At 33.4% G+C, this 18841-nt stretch overlaps 1 protein-coding gene across 7 annotated transcripts in view; it reads right to left on the reverse strand.

Annotated features, from left to right (window-relative positions):
- Dennd4a (DENN domain containing 4A) overlaps positions 1 to 18841 on the reverse strand; it is a 111293-nt gene that overhangs the window by 78346 nt on the left and 14106 nt on the right. The gene's annotated exons all lie outside the window — the stretch shown is intronic.

Genomic DNA, 18841 nt, shown 5'->3' on the forward strand with positions numbered 1-18841 from the left:
GAGGAGGACGTGGCTCAGTGGTTAAGCACCTCTGGGTTCAATCCCCAGTACCAAACAAACAAAAACAAAAAACAAATAAATAACCACTAGCACAGGAAGATAATAGTTTCAGCCCCTATTCTAAAAACACACAAGGAAAAATCCACCATGAATGAGTCTCAGCAAACAGAAGAATTTCAAATAATAAATGTAGGGAAGAGATTATAACTGTTAATACATGCACATAATAAATTCAAAGGAAAATACACAAAGCAATTTACCATATTTGTAAACACTTTAATAATAAAATCTTCTCCAACTGTCAATTATCATTTAACCTTATTTTTTAAACTAGGAGAATACAGTAAACAATACTGTCATTATTCATATACCTCTATTATTGGAAAAATTTTATCTGAAACAGAATTTCCCAGCCCATGTTTCAGAAGTTATATTTAGTTCCTACAAATGAAAAGAAAGGATTCCAAGGACAAATAAATTAGGTATATATACTTTACACCGCTTTGGGATATTTACTATGTGGCAGGGAATAGGGGTAAGAGAATAACAAAGCTCAGCAGTCATTTGATAAGGTAGCTGATTGACCTGGCTTAACCCAGAATTTCTGTAGTCTATTTGAGCAATGAATCCTGTTTTATTCCCTAACAACAAGAAAAACCCTTACAACAAGCCTTAGAAAACGCTAGTTTGAAGTAAATAACTGGGGGCTGGGGTTGTGGCTCAGCGGCAGAGCGCTCGCCTAGCACATGTGAGGCCCTGGGTTCAATCCTCAGCACCACATAAAAATAAATAAAGATATTGTGTCCAACTAAAAAATAAAAAAATTAAAAAGAAAGTAAATAATCTTTCCTATGGACAATAAAAAGCTTAGGGCAAAGAAATTCTTTTGTGTAATATATGCTTACTTGTTCATAATTACAACCATTTTCATCACTATCCCAAGCTCATTTTATTTTCTATATTACTAATATCATGAGTTTCCAAAATTCCGCCACATTTCTTATAATGTGTATTCACTGTTTAAAGATACTCTGTAAATTCTCTATTTTCTTAGAAAATGAGCCTAAATAAGGATTAAATGTTCCCACTTATTTTATTAAGATGTTACTTAATAAAATAAGATGCCTTATTTTATTAAGATGGCTCCCATGCAACAATTCCTTTATACACAAGTGCTAAACTTTTCAGATACTCCTCTTAGACCAATATTAAGATGGATGTAATAATCTGTTTTCCTGAGGAGACTGTTAAATGCCAACTCATTACTCTCAGGTGACTGCATAAAATATATGCTCTAGAAAATAGCAGTTTTAACCAGTTAACAACCAATTTATTTTTAAAAAGTAGTAAAAAAAAAAAAAAAAAACACAAAACTACTTTTTTTAGTTTTTACCTAACTTTTAAAATCCACTTCATTAGCCTTTAAAAACAAATTTTAATGGCTGTATGATATTTTATGGCTAAACATTACTGATCTAACTTTATCTATTGCTGATCATTTATAACTTCCATATATTTTGCTAATATTTTTAAATGCTATAAGTAAATAACCTTGAACATAAACTTCTTGCCACAACTCATTACTTTATAGGATAAATTCATTTAAGTGAAATTATTAGATCACAAATTACATTGCCTCTGAGTTTATGTGCTTTTAAGTGTCTGTGAATTTTAAATTGTAAGTTCTTGATAGATAGTGGTCTTAAAAATTACTTTGGTATAGCACTTTCATTATAACAAATAAATTAAAATATGTTCCTTTTTTCCTAGATTCTAACTTCATGTAATTTAAAGTAAAGAATAAAATCACTATGCCATATAATAGTTTTATGTGTTGCTGTGCAGGAAAAGGGGAAAGAAAATGGAAATAATACCACCATGAAAGCATAGATATTTATAAGCTTTTCTGGAAAATTATTACCTTAGCTTTGGAAATAAACAGCTATTATACTGATAAACAAACATTTGTGAGAAACAGATATAAAAATTGCTTTCTATTAGATCTCCCTGGTTTACAAATTTTAATAATTTGATTTCATTCACAATTGAATATAGTAAATAATGAATAAAAGAGAACAAGGTTTTGTTCTTTATCAGTAAATATAGAAAAAAATAGAGCATTTGGGGAAAGCAGTCCCAATCACACATGAAACCTAGACTTTTAATATTATCATCAGAGCAAAAATTTCTACCCAATTAGGAGATAAATTTAAATTCATTTTTGGAAATTGGGGATCAAAAAAAAACAAAACTGTTGCATTTGATCCAACAGTTCTCTAAATAATAACAGTAATATAAAACCCTGAAATAACTTAACTCAAGCTAAAGTTACAATAACACATCATTAATCAATGATAGTTTCAAAATTGTCTGGCATGCTATAAATAAGATATTCATAAGATATAGATATCCATAAGACAGATATAGATAAGATAGATATATTCATAAGATAGATATAGACAAGATATTCATAAGATAAAATGTTCACAGGAGTCTTAAATTTCAGACACCTACTTAGCTAGTATTTCACTTTAAATGACATTTATTTTCTTTGAAAACAGAACAGGTATAAGAGAACTAACCTGGACAGTCACTACAAGAAGCTCTTACTCATTCAGTAACTAATGAAGACTGGTTTGTTTTACTCCCTTTCTACCTCTGAAATTCTTTTTTTCTTTTTAAATTTTTTTAGTTGTTGACAGACCTTTATTTTATTCATTTATTTATATGCGGTGCTGAGAATCAAATTCAGTGCCTCACACATCCAAGGCAAGTGCTCTACCACTGAGCCACAATCCCAGCCCCTGAGATTCTTTTTTTATTTCTTATTTCATTAGGACAAAATAGTTAAGCATTTGCTACCTAGGTTAATTCTAAGGACAAGAAAAGGCAAGAGTAAAAAATCAAAGGAAACATTTTAAAAATTAAAAAACAAGAAATTCTGCAAATAAAAAGTTTTATTAAATTATTAACTATTACTGCAATGCCAAAAACAAGTAAAACCCTTCCAGATGGGACCTGCTAAATAATCACAAACTCATTTATATATTAAAAAGGCAGATAACACAATGAACTAGTTTAATGCTCCCCCTACATAACCTTCAGTTTGCTTAAATAAACTGGAAAATTTTTTCTGCCTATTTACATAATTTCCTAGTTATTCCAGCTCATCTTATCAAAACTAAACTAGTCTCTCCATTCTCATTGTTTCTAAACCTTAATTTTTCGTCCAAGCAAGGTAATTTAATCTATTGTCTTTTGAATATAGCTTTGCTATTTTCCTCATTGACTACATACTATTTCCTCTTTCTAGTTGATATATGTTCATATTTTTCAAAAAACTTCAAATGGATTTTCGTTTCAACTTTATGAATTGTACAAAGCACCCAAGAAAAAGGACTATCAATAATTTCATTCACAATAACAAATCAGATTTGTATTTTACCATGTTTCCAAATATTTAAGAACAGAAAACATCCTTCTAATCCTCATACAGCTACAGAGAATATAAATATTGAATTTGATTTTATAAACATTTTCCAAATTATTATAATTGGTCCTTTCCAACTTGAGCCCAACAGAATGGCTCCCACAAATAAGGGTAGCAAGAAGATGAAGGACTGTTCTGCCGTCAATGAGGCAGACACTCAAGAATGCACCATCAACATTCACAAGCACATCCACAAAGTGGGCTTCCAGATCTGGAAATTTGCCGTAAAGGAGATGGGATTCCAGATGTGCACACTGACACTATGTTCATCAAAGCTGTTTGAGTTAAAGGAATAAGGAATGTCTATATTGTAAAATTCACGTGCATCAGGAAAACATAATGAGTATGAAGATTCACCAAGTAACCCCTATACTTAAGTAACCTATGTTCCTGTTACCACATTCAAAAATCTATAGTCAATGTGGATAAGAACTAATTGTTGATTGTCAAATAGTTATAAAACTTCAAAAAAATTGCTATAATCATCACAACTATACTTAAAAACTACACAGCATTGCATCAAATACAAATATACACTGTAACCACTATCCCACTATTCCATTCCCAGATAGTACCCAAAATACTACAGGTAGGTGTTTTAAAATATTTATTAAGTGAATGTTTACTATTTTACTTATTTACTTATGTTTAATTATTTATAAAAATATTTATTAAGTGAATGTATACTTCCTCAAGTATATTATATTAGATGTAGTATCTTTTTTCCCTACAATTCAGAATCATTTTTTTAAACTTCAATTAAATATTATGGTTACTGACACAGATCAGCTAGATTTGAGTCTGTAACTATAACCACCATTATCAAGGCCCTAAACAAAAAGTAAAATGTATTGAATAAGTAATCTATTAATTAAATTCAATTAATTTTTAATAAATACTTATTGAGGTATGACATTATTCTAAGAGGGGCCACTGCCTTCAAAGTTTCTTGTGTAGTTCTACCTTTCCTCACCTCTTTGTATACTTTTATTCCACTTCTATCCATCTTTTCTCCTATCATCCCCCCAGATGCCAAGTGCTTGCTTCACCCCGCCCAAAGTTTCCCTATCAGTCTCTCCCCAGAAGCCCCATGCACAGAAGTTACACCTACTTTGTTTTCTCTTTCCCCTACTTCCTTGAAAACTGGCAAGTCCTTCAGCATCAGCATCCCATGGAGATTTTTAAAGGAAAGAAATCTGATTTGCATATCATTCTTAAGAGGACACTGATTTTTTTTAAAGGTTAACTCACCCAAGGCAAACTTGATTTTTTTTAAAAAGTAAGCATTAATAACACAAATTGATGGACTATGTGAAGGAGATTTCCTGGACAAGAGGGACTCACTTGTCTACTTTGGATATAATGACTTTAATACCTATCCCCAAGAAAAAATTAACAAGAAAATCAAAACATACATGTGTAATTTAACAGCTCTCTTCTGTGACATAACTAACCCCTGATTTATAACAACAACAACAACAAAAAAAAACTTATAATAGGAATAATTGGCATTTGGAAGGGAAGGGTATCTCATTACTAGTTATAGTCCAACCCTTCATTTATAGCCAAAGAAACTGAAAAACAGAAGGTGGCTTACAGAAGGATTTTGGCTAGTTAGTGGCAGAGCCCCAGCAAGAACTTAAGTCTCTTAATTCAATATTCTTTACATTGAGAATTTTGCCTCTAACAAATAGTATTATTGAATTAATACTAATACAAAGGACATCTTAAGGCATCTTCTTTCAATAAACTATTCTGTGTCACTTGTTACTCATATGAAAAACAAAAACTACTCACACACTACTGAAGGTTTCTGTCTGAATATCAGATTTTAATTTGTGAATCCTGCAGGTCTCAGTTTTAAAAATACTGTATTGACAATAAGAATTGAGTTTAAATTAATTTCAATCCAATTATTTCTTTTTAGTGAAACTATGAATAAAGTCCCAAACATTTTTAAATAAAATGATTACATACTTTGTTTTCATTTAATTAAGAAACAATAAACAGGGCTGGTGTTGTGGCTCAGTGGTAGCGCTCTTGCCTAGCACATGTAAGGCACTGGGTTTGATCCTCAGTACCACATAAAAATAAATAAAAATAAAGTTATTATATCCATCTACAACTAAAAATATATGTTTTTTTAAAAGAAACAGTAATTTTCAAATACCAATTCTTCCAGACAAGTGTATATTTGAAAAAAAAATCAGATAAAGAAGAGTAAGATAGAAAGTAAAAGAATAACAAAGGGTACAAAAGAGTAAATATGTAGAGTATTAAGGAGTATGAGATTTTTTTATAAAACACCTATTTTGGGGGTATTTATGTGTGGTATCTCATTCCTAAAAGAAAAACACACACATGTAAGACACCTCAAATGTAAACTCAAGCAACTTCCATATATATAACATGTTTCAAAGAAGCCGATGCCCAAAAGTACTTTCTCTTCACACTTTTAAATGGAATCAGTTTCAAATCCTTAACAACAGAGATGATAGAAATCTTATGAAATAACCAGTTTTCTGAGCAAGATAATAAGCCACGTTGCATTATCGAATTTCATATGCCATTATCGTATTTTCTTTAAATTGAATAACTTAGTAAGTTGTAGTTATGAGAAATTTTAAACACCAAAAATAAAGATGTACAACTGATGATATCTTAAGAGGATAGCCAGACCAATTGTATTGTGCCAATTTACTGTAAGTTAGCTTTATAATGCTAGTTATAGCTTTATAAAGGAATTTCAATAAGAGTCAAAATTTCTACAGGAAAACAAGTGCAGAAATCACAAGCATATCAAGAGAAAGAAACCACCACTTTACCCAACCTGGATAAACTATTAATGACAGGAAAATGGCAACAGAAAGAATGGTAACTTTAACTGCTAACTTTGTTAATGATTAACAATTCTAAATAATTTTGATTTTCTATTTGTCATAGAAGATGAGACTAATATAAAACCCGTCACCACATAAAGTGTTTGCAAAGTTGTTTCTACTAATATAGAAAATATATCAGTTTTTGCTTTATTTTCTATACAGGCATAAGAAAATAGAATAGAACATTACTAGAACATCTTTGATTGTAAACGTTAAGTTATGGTCCACAGAATGATATGTCAAAGTGTGTCCTGCAACTACACGTTAAACCATATCTTTCAGCACAGGTGTCCTCCAATAGCCGTTTCATTCTTCATTCAAAACACTCATTCAAAACTTTCATTCTGAGATAACTGTAGATGCATATTCAATAGAGAGAAATAATAGCAATGCCTTTTACTTAATCTTTCCCAAGGTAACATCTTGCAAAGCTGTACTACCATATCACAGTTAGAATATTGACAATGATACAATTAATTTGTCTTATCCTTATTTCCACAGTTTTACTTATATTCATCTGTGTGTATTTATATTTAGTTTTATTAGTTATATCACATGTACACAGTACCATAGATCCGTCACCAATGTCAAGACACAATGGATTTCCATTATAAGGATCCATGGTGTTGCCCTTTCACAAGCATACACACTTCCCTCTGGACCCTCCATCCCACTGCCCCTAATCCCTATGGAATAGTATATTTTTATCAGAAAGTATATATAGCATATGAAAGGAAAACATGATGTTTCCCAGAGCAACACCTCCCTACAAAATGGGTGCAAAAACAAGACAAAGCACAAAGAATAAACACACATTGTGTGGAAAGACTTATTGGTCAAATTTACTGTCATCTAAAACATTCACATGAATATAATTATGCAAACAAATATACAGACTTATACATGTACATAAAAGATAAGGAAAACTGAGTGATCATCTACCAAAACACAATGAAGACCAGTCTCAGTTCTGAGATAAATTTTCCTAGACTGGAAACAAGCAGAATATATTAACAACTACAGTGAGGAGTCCTAGACATACAAGAACAAAAGTTTTATACTTTGTTCAAGACCAACTCTGTCTCTCACCTGGAAATTATGTTGGAGCTGAAGTAGCTGGTATTGTCTTGAAAAGGATCTATTCTGGACAAAACAACAGACTGGAAACTTGAGTGTTAACATACAGATACCTCATCTCTAAATAGACTATAAACAATTCATAATGTAAGAACCCTCATCTCTCTTTTTTGAAAAATATTTTTAGTTGTAGATGGATACAATAACTTTATCCTTTATTTTATTTTTTTACATGATGGTTGAGGTTTGAATCCATTGCCTCACAGGTGCTAGGCAAGTGCTCCACCACTAAACCACAACCATAGCCCCATGCCTTCTGATTCCCTCACTCACATAGCAGTTATAAACACAAGGTAGGTGTGTAAATAATAAATGAATGAGGTCAGCCCAGTAGGAAAAAAAATAGGAAAGTGAAAATACCATAGAATCAGAGGATTTTAGAGACAGGGAGTTACTAGGAGATTTTGTTTCAATTACTCATGTATAGTAACAAATATGAATAGATTTTCATTGCAAGATTAGTAGTTGACATTTGTTACTAACTTATAGGCAATCTGATTTTTTATAATTGAAGAAATTTTATAATTAAATATAACAGCTTGCCAAGACAAAATAAATCAATTTATGATTTAATTTTCATGGCTTTTAATTTGGAGTTCTACTACACCATACTTCATATTTAAGAATGGAAGAGAAGAAAGCAATTCCTTGAGGAGACTAGTATGTTAATTAGTGCAGGTGGGTTTTGATGAACAAAAAGTAAATACCTAAGTGGGAGAGGTTAAACTGATTGAAATGAGTAGGACAGTTAGCAGGTAAAAAAAAAAAAAAAGACAAAGGAGTAAGATGGAAAAAGAAGTTGAATAAAGAGATATGGTAAGAAAAGGAATAAAAAGGATGAGGAAGAGAAGTTATAAGAGCAAAAAAGTAAAATCTAGTGCAGAAATGGGAAGGAGTAAAACAGGGCATGGTGGCACATGTCTATAATCCCAGCTACTTGGGATGGATGCTGACGCAAAAGGATTGCAAGGTCCAGCCCTCCCTGGGCAACTTAGGGAGACATCTCAAAAAAAAAAAAAAAATTAAAAAAAGGTCTACAGATGTAGCTCAGTGACAGAGCACCCTGAGTTCAATATCCAGTATTCAAAAAGGGGGCCAGGCAGGTGGAGAAAAAGAACTGGGAAGGTGAAAGGTAGAAAATTATTAGAGAGGGATGGGGAAATGGTTTCTGGAAAATTTTTAATGCTTCATACATTCTTTTAAAATAAAGAAACTATGAAATTTATCGTTCCCACAGTGAAATCAGATTGCCTATAAGTTAGTAACAAATGTCAACTACTAATCTTGCAATGAAAATCTATTCATATTTGGTATTATACATGAAATACAAATGTACAGTGTTACCAATTTGGAGTGAAAGGGAAGTCTAGTTTTAAATTTCCTCCTTGCACCATAATCTTTTACTTAATTTCCCATATGCATACCACCCTTCATATTGCAAACTTCTTACTTCCTCATGAATTATCAAATACATTTGTTAGCTATATCTAAAATGAATGGTTGCCAACAGTGGAATCTGTTTCTCTCAAATAACATGGAATGTGGTTTTTCATCTCTAAACTTCACAATCATTTAAAAACTACTCAAAACTGTATATCTACTTTTTTGAAAAGATATATAAGGTTTATAGTTCTGTTGCTTAATGCTGAATATTTCAGTCTTTTCAATATCTTATGTCACCACCCATTTAAATAAACTTTAAGGGCTGGGGCTGGGGCTGAGCGGTAGAGCGCTCGCCTAGAACGTGCGAGTCGCTGGGTTTGATCCTCATCACCACATAAAAATAAATAAAATAAAGGTATTGTGTCCAACTACAATTAAAAAAAATTAAAATAAATAAATAAATACACTTTAAGAATTAAAAATCCCTTTCCATTTTCCTCAAAAACTGTAACAAATACCATGGTAACTGAAAAAGACACTGAAAATTTATATACTTGAAAACAACTTTGAGAATTCTATTGCCCATCATATATATATATATATATATATATATATATATATATATATATATATGAATTTGACCCAGCCCTACTTTATCACTGAGTTTCTTCAGCCCTTTTCATTTTGATACAGAGTTTCACCAAGTTGCTTAGGGCCTTACTAAGTGGCTGAGGCTGGCCTTGAACTTGTGATCCTCCTGCCTCAGCCCCCCAGTGCCTGGAATTATAGGGATGTACCACTGTGCCCGCTTTTGTTACCCCTTCCAGTTAATAAACATATCATTTTTAAATTTTTAAGATCTACCATATGATCTAAGACTATAAGCAAACACTTAATGTGGAAAGAAACCCAAATGTCTGGAAGAATCATTAGCCTGGAGAATAATTACAGCAATTTAACTTTGAGATACTATATAAAATTCAACAAATGTGACACCAAAAAAAAAAAAGACATTTAACTTGGGGCTGGGATTGTAGCTCAAGGGTAGAATGCTTGCCTAGCACATGTCAAACACTGGATTCAATCCTTAGCACCATATAAAAATAAAAAATATAATAAAGGTACCATCTATAACTGAAAAAAAAGACATTAAACAATGCTGGTGTTACTTAGGGAAGTGAGCACTACTGACAATATTAATGGTACTGTGAATTAGAATTTTTCTAAAAAGTACTTAAAACTGGTTTTACTCTTTCCAACTAATTCTATTTTGATTTCGAGAGTAGAATAGTGGTTACCAAAGGCTGGGAAGAACAGGGGTGATAGAGGGATGGGAAAAGGTTGGCCAACAGGCACTAAGTTAAAGTTAGATGGCTTGAGAAATAAGTTCTGGTGTTCTCACCATTTGATCTAGTCATCCCACTCTTAGGTTTATACCCAAAGGACCTAAAATCAGCATACTACAATGACGCAGCCACATCAATGTTTATAGCAGCTCAATTGACAATAGATAAACTAGGGAACCAACCTAGATGCCCTTCAACAGATGAATGGATAAAGAAAATGTGAATATATATACACAATGGAATATTACTCAGACTTAAAGAAAAATGAAATTATGGCATTTGCCAGTAAACGAATGGAGCTGGAGAATATCATACTAAGCAAAATAAGGCAATCCCAAAGAACCAAGGCCGAATGTTTTCTCTGATGTGCAGATGTTAATTCACAATAAGGGAGAGGGTGAATAGAAGTATTTTGGACTGGATAGAAGGGAGTGAAGGGAGAGGAGGGGGCATGGGAGTAGGAATAATAGTAGAAGGAATCAAACATTATTACCCTAGGTGCATATATGATTACATGACCTGTGTAACTCTACATCATGTACAATCAGACAAATGACAAGTTATACTCCATTTATGTATGGTGCAACAAAATGCATTCCACTGTCATGTATAAGTAATTAGAACAAATTAAAAAAAAGACTGAGAAAAAAATTCTGGTGTTTACTGAACAGTAGAGTGACTATAGATAATGATGACACACTATACATTTCAAAAAAAAGGGAGAAGGGATTTTAAATGTTTCACCACAAAAGAATGATAAATACTGGAGGAGACAGATACACTTACCCTTATTTAAACATTATAAAATGTATAAATAGCAACTTGGGAGACTGAGGTAGGAGGATAGTAATTCAAAGTCAGCCTCAGCAACATAACAAGGCAACTTAGCGGGACCCTGTCTCTAAATAAAATATAAAAAAGGGCTGGGTATGTGGCTCAGTGGTTAAGTGTCTCTGGGTTCAATTCCTGGTACCAAATAAATAAGTGTAAAATGTATAAATATATTGAAATACCACATGGTACTCCACAAATATGTAGTTTTTAATTTCAATTTTAAAAAATTCAGGGCTGGGGTTGTGGCTCAGTGGTAGAGCCCTTGCCTAGCACATGTGAGGCACTGGGTTTGATCTTCAGCCCCACATTAAAACTGACTAAATAAATAATAAAGATATGGGGAAAAAAGAAGTTTTCTTAATTCAAAAATACAAAATTCAAAAAATACAAAATAAAAAATTCAAAAAAAATTAAAAGTAGCAGAAAAAAGTGTTTTCAACAAACTATTAAAGATTATTTACAACTGAATTTCATTAAGAGATTCACAGAATTTCAGAGTAGAAAGGGACCTCAAAAATCTTTTGGTTCAATCTGATTTTGTTGATGAAGAAATTAAAGTTAGGAAGGCTAATTTTTTTTTTACATCTTAATTTTTTTTTATTTTTATGTGGTGCTGAGGATCGAACCCAGTGCCTCACGAATGCCAGGCAAGTATGCTACCACCTGAACCATATCCCCAGTCCCTAGGAAGGCTAATTTGACTTATCCAAAGTAGCACAATTCAGCAGCAGCAGAGCAGGGCCTGAAATTTCTTATCCCAAATTTCTTGCTACTATACCATGTAGAATATTCCACAAAAGCTGAAACAGTGTCCCAGAAGTGACAAAGACAAGCAGATCAGCTTAGTGAGGCTGGATGACACGTTGCTCTCTAAATATTCTTATGACCAGACTAGCACTAACAAAATGTTTCTCCTATTCTTTAAACTCCCTTAACCTATTTTCAGCATCAAACCAACCTCCAATGTACTAGTTCCACTAAATGCTGATTGTTCTCAAATTTCTCACCTGCCATGTCCTATCACTGAGATCCAAAATACCTACCTAATAATGCTATATAAATATCTATTAGCCAAAACAGAATTCTTTCTTTTTCTTTTTGGTACCAGGGATTGAACCCAAGGGTTCAACCACATCCCCACTGATCCACATCTCCAGGCCCTTTAATATTTTATTTTGAAACTCGGTCTTGCTAAGTTGCTGAGGCTGGCTTCAACCTTCAATCCTCCTGCCTCAGTCTCCTAAGCTGCTAGGATTACAGGTGAGTGCCACCATGCCTGGCCAAAACATAACTATTTCTTTGGCAACTCTCCTTCAGGCCCAAAGCTATTTCCCCACCACAGACATACTTATACCCTATAAATTCACCAGGAAGGGTATAAATTTGAACCTGGGATGTTTATGCCATATTCTCTCCTGCCTTGTTTTAATTTTCTAAACTTAGCATTTTCAGCGTCTAACATACTATATATTTTATTTAATTAAGTTATTTGTTTTTTCTTTCTTTCCACAAGATTGTAAATTCCATGAGGGTAGGGATTTTTCTGTTATATTTACTACTGTATAACCCATTTATTTGTTGAATGCATGAATGGAAAAAACCAAAGTGTCAGCAAAGAAAACAATCAAGAACCTGAAGAGATAGCCTACAGAACAGGAGAAAATCTTTGCCACCTGCACCTCAGATAAAGCATTAATCTCTAAGATATATAAAGAACTCAAAAAACTGAACAAAAAATAAATAAGTAACTCAAACAACAAATGGGCAAAGGAACTGAATACACACTTCACAGAAGAAGAAATATGAATGGTCAACGATATATGAAAAAATGTTCGACACACTAGCAATTAGAGAAATGCAAATTAAAACTACACTGAGATTTCATCTCACTCCAGTCAGAATGGCAATTATCAAGAATACAAATAACAGTAAATGTTGGTGAGGGTGTGGACAAAAAGGTTCACTGATACATTGCTGGTGGGACTGCAAATTGGTGTGATCACTTGGAAAGCAGTATAGAGATTCCTCAGAATGGAACCACCATTTGACCCAATTATCCCACTCTTTGGCATATAACCAAAGGACTTAAAATCAGCATACTATAGTGATGCGACCACATCAGTGTTCATAGCAGCTCCATTCACAATAATAAACTATGGAACTAACCTAGGTGCCCTTCAACAGATGAATGGATAAGGAAAATGTGGTACATATACACAATGGAATATTAATCAGCCACAAAAAATGAAATTATGACATGTGTTGGCAAGTGGATGGCACTGGAGGCTATCATGCTAAGTGAAATAATCCCATAAAACCAATGTTCTCTCTGATTTGCGGATGCTGACTCACAATAGGTGGGGGGAGGGAGAAGTGGAAGTTCACTGGATTGGACAGGGGAAACAGGGAGAAGGGAGAGAGGATGGGAATGGGAAAGACAGTAGAATGAACTGGACATAACTTTCCTATGTTCATATATGAACACACGACCAGTTTAACTCACATCATGTACAATCATAAAAATGGGAAGTTATACTTCATGTATGTATGATATGTCAAAATACATTCTAATGTCATGTATAACTAAAAAGAACAAATTTTTAAAATAGCAAATTAAAAAAAAACAAAGTGTCATACCAAAAGGAATAATTTTTAAATGTGGAAGATAAGATTAAATACCACAATGAAATAGATATTTACAGGGGTCTGGGGTTGTGGCTCAGCAAGAGCGCTCGCCTCACATGTGCGAGACCCTGGGTTCGATCCTCAGCACCACATAAAAAAAAATAAGTGAAATAAAGGTATATAAAAAGAAAAGAAATAGATAAAAACAGAAACATAGATAAATTCTTTAAATTTAGTCTTGGGTGAATATAGTAAAAAATAAAGGAATCTGTGGCAACACAGCAATGTATAGACTAAAAATATATGCCCAAAATAGCACCTTTGTTTTCAAAGATATATTCAGGATAATATATAGAACATATTAAAATAAATGAAGCAAAAAGAATGGGAATGAAGATGAGTAGATAAAGAAAAATGAAATTAAAGAGGATCCTGAATAAGTCAAGGACTGAAGTACAGCATAAAATGAGAAACATGATCAAATCAATTCTTTATAGCACAGGCACACTCACCCTACTTCCCCACAAAGAGGTACTAACTACTTTTTAACTATTTTAGCAAAACTCAAATCAGCATGACCTTGAGAAAAGCTAGTTAAGTGTTAATATAAAGGAAACTCCAACTGGAATAAGCTAAAGAGACAACTGGAGGTGAAGAATTATAAGTAATCCTTTGGAGGAGTTTTGATATAAAAGGGAGCAAAGAAATGCAATGGTAACTGGTAGAAGATATGGAATCAACAGAGGGCTTTTAAAACAATGAATTAAATTAAGGGAGGTATGCCAATGGCAACCATTCAGTAGAGAGAGAAAATTAGAATGAAGGTGAGAAAGAAGATGACTGGGAAGATGATTTTAAAGCAAAAACCTTGAGAAAGTGTGGGGGAATAGGATCCAAACCACAGAGGGTCTAGTCTTAGAGGCAAGAATTTATCTTATTGTAAAAAGAAGCTATCCATAATAAATATATTAATAATTTTTATGAATATACAGAACTTGGTTACATGGGCTCTTAGTTGTTTTGGGGTCATGACTCTCTTCAAAGATCTAATTAATTTTAGAGAAAGTTTTCTCCCCTAAAATACACAGAGATGTTTTAGATAAAACTTTGCATACAACTTGAGGGGTTCACTTAGCCATGCTCACTCCCCCAGATAGTCCATATACAAGTACAGGGCTTTCTGTTTTTGTTTTAGATTTTTTTTCCCTTTCTTTTTTTGCAGTTCTGGGAATTGATTCCAGGGACACTCTACCACTGAGCTACACCCCCTGCCCCTTTTATTTTGAGACAGGGTATCACTAAATTGCCTAGGCTGGCCTCAAACTTGCAGTCCTCCTATCTCAAACTCTAGAGTTGCTGGGATTATAGGTACAGACCACTGTGCCCCCCTTTTAAGTATAACACATATAGAAAGGAGTACAGTTCCAGGAATTATCACAAAGTGGCCATACTATCCATGATAAACACCACCCAGGTCAAAAAACAGAGTATTAACTAGTAACAGGAATCTCCCTCCAACCTTCCCAAAGAGAACCACTGTCTTGAATTGTAATACTAGTTTTATCTCTAAATTTCATATAAATGAAAAACTCATACAGTACACACTTTTTGGTCTAGCTTTTTTCACTTCACAATGTTTTTGAGATTCTGCCATATTCAAACTCCTAGAAATAGTTTGTTCACTTTGGTTTCTGTATATAGTTTTTCATTTTAAATATATACAATTTTATTTATCCACTCTATTAATAGACACCTGGCTTGATTCCAAAGTCACACATAAAGCATTTTACACGTCCTTTGATACACAAGCACATGCATTAAAAAAAATACTAAGAATGAAATTGCTACCATATGGGATATATGAACATTCAGCTTTGGTAGACAACAACAAAAAAAGTTTTTCCAAAGTGGTTGTAAGACCTCATACTTGATGAAAACAATGCCTTAGAAATAAACACCTCTATCATTTTTAGTTAGCAGAAACATTCCTTTGAGCTGTCTAAAATGTTGTTTTGTTGTTCTTTTTTTTTTAAATTGCTGAATGCAACCACATAAACTGTAAAAAGTAGTGAGGTATAGCAGTTATATGTTCTGCAATCAAATCCTAGTTCCATCCAGTGTTAGATTATCAGATAAGCAAATAAGCTTGTGCTTACGTAGGGGGGGGGGGCGGGGGGGAGGGGGGCTAAAAAAAGTTAAAATTTAATTCAAATAATTTGATTTAAATAATTAAATGATGTGGTACAAATTTTAAAAATAAAAATTTTTTCTAATGCTGTTATCTTTTGTTTTTTTTAAATATATATTTTTAGTTATAGATGAACACAATGCCTTTATTTTATTTATTTATTTTTATGTGGTGCTGAGAATCCAACCCAGTACCTCACACATGCTAGGCAAGCAAGCACTCTACCACTGAGCCACAACCCCAACCCCTTATCTTTTGATTTTTTTAAGGTTTGGTACTAAACTGTTTTGAGTTACATTACTGTACCACAATCAGTTCAATGCTTAGTGATATGAAAGTTTAGAGATAGGAAATCATAACTGGTTCTCTCATTTGTTCACCTGATAATTGTTAAATGGGTGTTTATGGAAATGGGCATATGTCAGTTTTATATTTTATTGTCTAGCAATTGAGTTAGCTCCCCCTCTCTATATAGAATCCAACACATGTGTTTAAAAAGCTAGATTTTAGAGTCCATCATGAAGCTAAAAAGGCCAGATACCTGCTCTCCTTGCTTGAGGAGGCACACAGACTGGTCACTTAAATGCATTCACACAGAATTTAAATTTAAAGTCACAAAGAATTGTAAATTCTTTCTGGGCTGGGGATGTAGCTCAGTGGTAGAGTGCTTAAAATAAATCCATCCATCCACCCATTCATTCATTCTTAGGGCTCTTTCTGCCATGGGAGGATCCACAATAAGAAATTGGCATTCTGCCACAACAAAAGAAGGCTTTGACCACTCAGGAACTCCGATCTTGGACTTCGAGCATTCAAGACAATGGGAAATTACTTTCTGCTATTTATAAATAAGAAATAATTCATTCTTAGGTCAGTGACATACAGCACCCCCCAAAAGGCAAATGGCATCCAGTGGCATCAATGGTGTCTTCGAAGGGAAAAGACTATCCCTATGGTTATTACTTTGGCTATGGTCTAGTTCTAAGGTTTGTCCATCTCCTATTTGTCTGAGTCTGGCTCTCCAATCTTCAAGTCATTTCTGTGGAATAACCAATTCCCTTCAAAAAAAAAAAAAAAAAAAATCCTTTCTCTTTTGCTTCAGCTAACCAGAGTTGACTCTTGTTTGCAACCAAGGATCTAGAAATGATACCCCTATGGTACGCCAGCCTCTGTAGTAGACAATGGCAATACAAAGACAAACTGAGCCATGATTTTATCTTACAGGAGTTTAATAGAAAAGACCAGTAAGGGCTGGGGTTATGGCTCAGTGGTAGAATGCTTGCCTAGAACGTGTAAGGCACCAGGTTTGACCCTTAGCCCACATAAACAAACTAAATAAATAAACAAACTAAAGATATTGTGTCCATCTACAACTAAAAATATATTTAAAGAAAAGAGAAGTAAATAATCAGTATGATAATGTTTAAGCTCTTAACAGGAGTAATCAAAGAAAAGCAAAGAACACAAAAGCTCAGGCTTGAGGAATCAAAAAAGAGAAACAATCTAAACCCTGCAATATGAATAGGATGATAGAGGAGAGGTGGGAGGGTGTTCCAAAAAAAAAGAACAAGCACAAAAGCATATCTTTCTTTTTCTCTGTTCATCACCCTTTCCCTATATACTATTTAAAATTTTTTTTTTAGTTATACATGGACACAGTATCTTTATTTTGTTTATTTTTATGTGGTGCTGAAGATCGAACCCAGGGTCTCACATGTGCAAGGCGAGTGCTCTACCGCTGAGCCACAACCCCAGCCCTCCCGATATACTATTAAAAGCACATTCGAGGGGCTGTGGCTGTGGCTCATTAACTGGTACGTGTGAGGCACTGGGTTCGATTCTCTGCACCACATACAAATAAATACAATAAAGGTCTATCAACAAAATTTTTTTAAAAAGCACACTTGAATATATGTCAAATAAAAATAGGGGGGAGACATATTTAAGCAATTGAAGTGAAGAAAGGAAGACTGATGGATTTGTAAAACAGCAAGAAAGTCCCTACATGTGATCTTGGTGACAATGGTGATGATTTTGAGTTTGCTATTTGAACATAAACCTCATGCCTGAAACACACATATATAAACACACCCCATCACCACCACAAAACTGGCCACAAGTACCTCTCTTCTCTCCTCACTTCAGTCACTTCTCAGAATAGTCAACCTGGACTTTTAGGGGGATTTTTTATTTGGTTGGTTGGTTATTTGTGATGGGGTGGAGTAGGAATCATGAATGAGTGGATAAAAGAATTGAAAAGGGAAGTAAAGGTGTTAATCAGGTGAACAAAGCAGTGAAGCACAAAGCATCCTGCCAATTGCTTACATGGGTTTTGCTTAATGGTAGGTACAATTCTACAGGGGAAAAATTATATAAAATAATATTTTACAAAATAACCTATACATGCTCTTTTCTCTAAAATTACAAAATTTTAGTGTTGACATCAGTCATGTTAGAGATTTACCTCAATTATTTTCACTATTTGCTTTTATAAAATTATGCTCTTTTTAAGTTTTACAAGCTCTATCATTTTCTGTCATCTACTCTATGAAGGTCTATGCTTAAACAGGAAAAATGAGCAGAAAGGAAACTAACATACCAACCAAGCAAAACTCAAAAATTTTGATAAAGGAGTTTGAAAGGAAGTGATCAATAACATCTCATTCTCAAGAGTGACATGAAGGTTACAGAACAAATAACTTGAATATTTTATAATCTACAGTTTTTATTTTAAAAAAAGTTCATATTTACTGCCATGCGGACACATTTGAAAAAATATTTTAATTTCAGTTTCATTAAGTTGAATAATACAAAAATTGCCATTAACCATACTGAAGTCCTCTTTTTACACAACTCTATAGTACCTTTGCAATTCATGTCCTCCTATTCAAATGGCCAGCCCTATGAAATACTTAAGACTTATTCTTGCAAGTTTTCCACAACTTCTTTCCCCTTG

Source organism: Marmota flaviventris, chromosome 2 (genome assembly GCF_047511675.1).
Source record: "Marmota flaviventris isolate mMarFla1 chromosome 2, mMarFla1.hap1, whole genome shotgun sequence".
NCBI classification, from domain to species: Eukaryota; Metazoa; Chordata; class Mammalia; order Rodentia; family Sciuridae; genus Marmota; species Marmota flaviventris.